At 44.7% G+C, this 7,291-nt stretch overlaps 1 protein-coding gene across 4 annotated transcripts in view; it reads right to left on the minus strand.

Moving 5' to 3' along the window:
- Positions 1-4,635, minus strand: part of pitx3 (paired-like homeodomain 3) — an 18,537-nt gene extending 13,902 nt beyond the window's left edge. For 2 of the 4 annotated variants that reach the window (XR_004784784.2, XM_035606962.2), the window contains exon 1: positions 4,376-4,635. The gene's annotated coding sequence lies outside the window, so the exon portion shown is untranslated. Of the gene's footprint in view, positions 1-855; positions 1,073-4,049; positions 4,128-4,375 lie in introns of those variants that run through there. The other 2 variants (XM_047335356.1, XM_035606963.2) reach the window with 2 other exon arrangements.
- Between the last annotated feature and the right edge of the window lie 2,656 nt (positions 4,636-7,291).

Here is a 7,291-nt window from a genome sequence, read left to right on the forward strand (position 1 = left end):
CTTCTACAAAAAAAAAAAAAAGAAGGAAAGAAAAAAGAACGACTTGCATCTGTTCCTCGTTTCAGCGTCCGTGAGAAACGATGGGAGCGTTTTTCGACAAAGATTAGAAGGCACGGAATCGTCCGACAGCGGAACGTCCCTGAAAAGAAAGAAAAGGAAGACGAGATGCAAGACTGAGGATGAGGTCAAGTCTCCCGGCAGAGAGATCACCTCAGTAGGCACGCTGCCCCAGTGTTGTTTGGATTAATAAACCTCTGATATGGATTTGTGGGTTATAGTTGACTCGTGGGTCCGAAAGATCCATTGTCTCCTTGGTCATAACCACACAAATATTGTTTCATATGGTCCCCCCGGTTGTTGTTTAGTAGAATGACTCAGTAACAGTGTATGTCTGTGTTTGGATTTGGAAAAGTGCTGCCAGGAGAATGTGACCCAGCAATTCAATTTCAAGTTGATTTGTTGGCTTTTCTGCGAGAGCCGTGCCGGAGCTCTGCGTGTTCCAACGATTTGTCTCATTGTGTGTTCGAAGTCTTTCGAGCGGCCCCACGATGTGACATTTCAAGCGAGCCTCATCTATAACACTGTGTTCATAACCTGACACGAGGAAAGGCTACGGGGCAAATGAATTATTATACGGGCAAACACAAGCACCCATCATGCTCCCACCTCTGCCTCAGGATCCTCTCTTTCTTTTTCGAAAAAATAAAGCTGAGACTGTTCTTTTGAACGAGGCTACGCCGAGGTTCCCCTTTGTTTAAAGGCAAAAAGAAAGAGACGAGCAAAGTAACACGTCATGCCTAACTCGACAGCATTAAAAGAAGAGTTTTTAAAAAATTCAGATTAAAGCAGCGTTACCTTTGCTGTAGAGGATGGCTGAGCTGTTTCAATAAAAGAAATCAAATCAAAGACACTCCACAAACGGGTCTGGGTGAAGGTGGCTGCCCCGGCAGAGCAACAGCTGTCCCCTTTGTGAGTGCACAGCCCCCACGGTCTAGTATCTGCAAGGTCCAGTATTTTTGGTCAGATATATGAATGTGAGCCAGGACCCGGGCGGCTATATCCGCCAGTGGCAGTGATGGATGGACAGACGGCGGCGGTGTCAATGTGGTGCTGAGAGGTTGGTCTGGCCCCGGCGGCGAGGGGGGGGGGGGAGTGCGGTGCGATGCAAGCCAGTCATTTTTTGCCCAGAACAAGGTGTCAGTGGCCCCCACCTCCCGTACACCCCCCTTCACCTCCGCCCCTGTCCTTACAGCTCCGGCTCCAGCACATCAGCATGATTACATTTCAACAAAAAAAAAAAATAGAAAAGAAATCAAGAGCAGTCCCCCCCCCCCCCCCCTCCCCTCCCTCCTGAGCTCAATATGGCCAGCAGGCTACATCACTGAGATAACAAGTGGCTGACAGACTGATCCCTGAGCCACTCCGCCGCTGTACACGCTGCATGTGCTGATGCTGATTTCCCTCCAGAGCGAGGCAACCCCCTGGAAATCAGAGATTAACCTGAGCCATCTCCCGCACTGTGGGGTACCACAGGGCCCGGGCTATCTCCTGGAGCCCCCCAAAGCCTGAAACACACTGCTGTGGGTGGGGCGTGTTTACGCCTCCTGTTCATTAATGGACACAAATCAACAGCAAGACCAATGGAGTCCCCGGTTTGCATAAGCCAGGGCACATTTTTGCATAAGCAGCCCAGCTCATTAAAATATATATTTGGTAATCATAATAAAAAAATAATAATAATGATAATAATGGAAGCAAGAATCCTCTAATTTTTTTTTTTTCCCGGGGAGACTGGCGGGTCCATCTGGCGGAGGCGCGCCACGCACGGGACTGCTTGCATTTCCACAGGGCCGCGGCCATTATCCCCGGGAATTATTCATAAACGCTTGGAGAATTAATTCCCGGGATTAAGAGTTGATTAAGATGTGTGTCACTTTGCTGTCTGAGAACTTATTAAGGAGCTCCTCGAAGAGGCGGCAGATGGAATTTCCGTCCAATGTTTGCAGATGTTAATTTCTGCCCCTGCCACCGCAGCCATTTGCATATGATTGAGGGGAGCGCGGCCGAGGCCCGCGGGCGCGCGGCGGTGCGGCGGCGGCTCCGCGCGCGCGGCAGCGGCGGGGCAGATAATTGGCTGCGCGAGGGAACGACAGGAAAACCCGCAGCAGTGATTAACACGCAGCCTCCCCGCATCAAACATTTATTACGTTCATCAAAAATATATTTCACTCATTTGACTCGCGCCGTGCGTGTAAAATAGATAAATAAATAAATAAATTAAAAAACACGAATCTGCTGCAGAGGGGGAAAAGCGGTTAAATTGAAGAAATGAAACCGGGGAAACCCAACAGCAAAAAAATAAATAAATAATGAGGTGACATGACGAATTTTATTTTGCTGACCAGTTACGTTCACGCGACGTTATTATTGGTACAATAAGTGTTTTAAATCATGTTCTGTTTTTTGCAGTTAATTGGTTTGAAATAAATAAAATCTTTATTTAAATATCACATGTAAATGTGTTTTTTTTTCCTGTCTGCACCGTCTCATTTTGTTATTTCTAAGGGTCATTTTATTTTGTGGTTTCATTATATATATATTTTTGTGATTATTCCTACATGTTACGGCCGATGAAGATGATTCATCCGGTTCAATATTAAACCACAGCGTTTTGTATTTTCAACCGAGTCAGCATGTTTCCGTCGTGGCCCCCTCGGTGGTGCAGGCTGCAGCAGGCCGGGGCCTCCACGCACCTCTCAGTGAAAACGTTTGGTGGATTGTCCACAAAAATTAAAAATAAATCATCATAATAATAACAGTATACGTTTCACCCTGGGGACAAACGACAACTTCGAAACAAATCTAATTTCCATATGTTTCGATCTGGCAACTCAAGCCAAGGCTGAAGGCCTGGCAGGAGGAAATCTAAATCTGACTTGTCTCTATTTATCTATTTATTTATTAAAGAAAAATATGTAAACAAATGCAAATACAATATTTAGGCTAAACCTTACAGTATATAAAATCAGGCCGTTTACATCACAAAATATATTTACAAAATTACAACTGTGCACGAGCTCCTCTGTTGATTACCTTTTAATTTCCGTAACGACAGCACATTTATTCGTGTAGCAATAAATATTTTTATGATATGAATAGGACATAAAAGTCTCCAGGTTTTACAAGTATTAACTAACCCTTTTTTCACGCTAATATTTACCTAAAATGATTTGGGCAATTAGGAAAAAATTCATCCATCTATCCAAGCCCAATATATGCTGCTAATCTATGTTGTTATTATGATCATTATTTTAAATTATGGAATTATTATTAGCATAATTAGTAATATATATTTTTGTGGTACTTGCTGTTGTACTTGTTATTTGTATTGCTGATGTTGTTGTTATTATCAAACTAACTGTTCGACGATAAACTCAAATATTAAAACGTTAAAAAGGCCGAATTGTCTCGTCATAATGTTTGTAATATAGATGCTAATAGTATTCATTTAAAGGAGACCACTGCTGTGCGTGTGTGTGTGTGTGTGGAGGTCGTACAGTTGTGTTGTTCTGCACGCGGTCTCCTGTGGCCGCGGCACCGCCACCTGCCACCTATCAATTTCCTCCAGATCCTCCAAATATTTTCGACCCGCCAGATATTTCCCCAACGTCCGTTTCTGCCAAGTCCCAGAGGTTTTTTTGAGAAATCATGCCAAGCGGTTTACATCATATTTCATGTATAATGCTACAGGATAAGATTTTTTTTATGGACGTGGAACCTCTGCTTCACGCACTCCGTAAACGATCTCGAGTTTATTTATTTATTTTTTGTGTGTTTTTTGACAACAGGCCTCACGCGCATAAACGCGTAAAAGGCGGAGCAGACCAACTGGAGCCTTTACGCAGCCTTTTACCTTCTGGTTGTGCCTCGTAGCATCGCGGTGATCATATTTTACTTCATGGAAGATGAAATGCTTACTTTAAAAATAAAGTCTGGTCACATATTGGGTTTGATGTGTCGCCCCTCATCAACATCATTATCACACTCACCCAAAAGTAAACTCTCGCTGTTCGGTTTGTTCCCTGGACACAGTCAGAGCACTAAAAGCCACAGTCCTGGCACTTTCCCTTGCTGGACACGAAGGATCAACCTCTGCTGCTGATGTGGGGGAAGAAAACGCTGCTAAATGTTTTACTTTAAAAGAGAGTTGACGAAGCACATCCTTCAAATCTCGGTGAGGTTCAGTCAACTTTTACGCACAAATAAAAAAAAGAAAAAGAAAGAAGGGAAAGTTGCTGGATGGATTCCAGATGCGAGAGATAAGACAGAGAGACATATATAAAAAAAAAAAAAAAGTGCAGTTATTGGCACTTACGTCGAATCCCGGTCGAATCTGGTTAAATTAATCCGTGGAAAACGCAGAGAACGCTGCTGCAGGCTGGTGGCTGTCCTGTCCTGTCCTGGCCTCAGGTTTTGCTTGTGACATGGACAAAAAGTTCCCCGGTGCGTCAGAAGAGTCAGAAGAAGAAGAAAGAAAAAAAAAGGAGGCGTCAGTCAGTCAGTCAGTTTCCTTCTTCTTCCCTTTTCCTCTTCCCTCTGTGTTGTCAGACATGAAGGCTGTGGAAGAGTGAGGCTTGATCCCCACGCAGAGTATAGCGAGGGAGGAGGAGGGGGCAGGAGGAGAGGGTTGACTTCATGCTAAATATTGTGTGTGGCAGGTCCACTGTGGAAAAGGACGGCCCCCTACTCACCCGGTCTCTCTCTCTGTGTCTGCACACACACGCACACACACGCGCACACGCACACAAACAGTCTCTCTCCATTTTTTCCCACTGCAGCCTCCAGTGAGTGCAGCTCTTCATTATTTTTACCTGCTTTGTTGTCACTCACACAGATGTGGCCACTTGATAAATGGCAGCTTTTATGTAAAAATGAAATAACTGTGTATATATATATAACTGTGTATATATATATATATATATATATATATATATATATATATATATATATATATATATATAAAAACCCATTCTTAAGCAAGATTATAAAACACAAAGGAACAGTAAGAACCCAAAGTTTCACCCTGACACGGTCATAAAGTCCTATTGATGTAAAAAGTGAACCAGAGAAGTCAGAAGTTTCAGACCAAACTGTGCAAACTGTATTTCTGAAGTGCCTTTTTCCCCCCACTGACACCAGCAGAAGTTGGCTACACTACGACAAAGGTCCACACCGCATTGATTTGCACCTATGCTAATTTGTGAATATTGTAATGGGGTAAGAAAAACACAAGGGTCGAGTGTATTTCATCGATTTTTTTTTTTTAGCCATGTTTCCATTAACGTGTGCTCTGCTGATAGCTGCCTCTCAGCTGGCACTGACGGAGGCCGGTCCTCTGAAAGAAACACACATTGGTTCGGCAGGTTGTTATTGTTATTCTTTATATTGTGTGATCCTCTGATGAAGTGTTTAGCTGAAAGATGGATAACACAGGTTTGTGCACCGTTGACCTTGACAAGTCGCTCACCTCCGCTGTTGCGGTGTCTCAACCAGGTTCCATGTGGCCTGAACACCACCGGAAGGTTTCAGTTTTAATATTAATGCTATCAGTATATATTGATATAAATAATTCTGAGGATCAGCACTCCACCCCTGATGTTGAAGGGCAGGGGGCTGAGGGTTATTCAGACTATAAAGAGCTGTCAGTTAACATGAGGTGCTCATGCCACCTGTGGTCGACAGTGTTTTGTCATGTTTTACTGCATGTTCATTATTGGTAACAAAACCTGGTTGGTCCACACCTCATCTTGGCCTCATGCTGTCGTCTTATCAAGCACAATAGATTGCCAGTTAATAGTTTTGATTCTGAAAGCAGTTGAAGCGCTCCTGTTCTCCCTCGAGCGTCCATGGGACCAACATTTGATACCAAGTTGATTGTCTGCACCAGGAACACACTGACCGAGCACGCACCAACGAGTGAGACACTAGTTTTGTGCATCGTGTGTCGAAGTGCAGTGCCCGTTCTGTTACGGGCCCCAATTTCAACAAACAGGCCTATTCGAGTCGAAAGGGTTCGGTTATAGTCGGTAAACGTATGTGACGTTGTATGGAAGTGTTGCGAAGAGCAGCGGCCAGTGGATAAAGAAAGGCACACTGCGGATGCAAGAGAAGCTGAGTTCAACCCGCTGCATGCCAGTTTTTCTCAAATTGATGTTGAACGCACCAAATTCGACACTGCACTTCCTTGGGCCCTGAACAATACTCGTGCCAAGTGTGGAGCCGCTAAGATTTAGACGGTTTGTTTGTTTCTAATACAACACAGGGCCTCTTTTCCTCCTGCTGACAGGTCACCGTCACTTTTTCTAGTGCGTATGTGTGAAGCACGATACCCGTATAATATGCACAGGAGCATGTGCACATCCACATGCGAGTCCACAGCTGTCCACGTCTCTGTCCGTCCCGGAGAACGATCAGGGCTCCATGGCGTGTCTCTACACAGAGGGGCGTTCCAGCTGCGCTTTCCAGTCGTCACGCCTCGCGTCTGTCTGACAGAACTTTAATCAGTCCAGCTGTCCACTCAGGCCGCACATCAGCTCACGTTTTTTTTTTTTTGCTCTTTTGTCGTGCGCCGTCCACCTTGAAACGCATCCCAGAGCATATTTTCTACACTCCAAGTTTATTTTTCATGCTACTGGAGCGATTGTTTATTAATTATTTTATCGCTGCAGCACAGAGACAGAAAAATATATCCTGAAGTGGAAACAACTACTGTGACCGTGGCTGCTGACGGCACTCCACTGATCGTAGGGTTGAACGGACTGATACTTGGCTGTGGAACTTCAGGAGCAGAACTCGACACAAGCTCGAATGCACCAAATAAACCTTGGAGGCGAAGACTACGAGCGATCCTGTGAAAATTGCGATCAAATATTTCGTCCTACCACAGAACCAAGGCTCATTTTTGCTTTTCTCACGCTTCTTTTTTTTCTTCGTCTATCGTTTAAGGCCGTCTCATCTTCTCTAACAGGCACATCTCCACATCAGAGGCAGCCATCTTGGTTGTTGACAAAAATACTTCTGCAGCACTCCTCGGTCAGTAAAATCCACCCCCCCCAGTGTAGATAAATGGTTCTGATTGGCCGGACACATCTGGCGAGAACAAATAAACATGAGCTCACTGATCGGTCTGGTTTGCAGGCTCGCTGCTCTTGTGAATGCACATCAGAGTTCGGAAAGGTTCGACTTTTTCAACTGGGCTTGGTGTGTGACCAGTGGCGACCGGAAGAATCCC

The sequence above is a fragment of the Scophthalmus maximus genome, chromosome 10 (assembly GCF_022379125.1).
Source record: "Scophthalmus maximus strain ysfricsl-2021 chromosome 10, ASM2237912v1, whole genome shotgun sequence".
Taxonomy (NCBI): Eukaryota; Metazoa; Chordata; class Actinopteri; order Pleuronectiformes; family Scophthalmidae; genus Scophthalmus; species Scophthalmus maximus.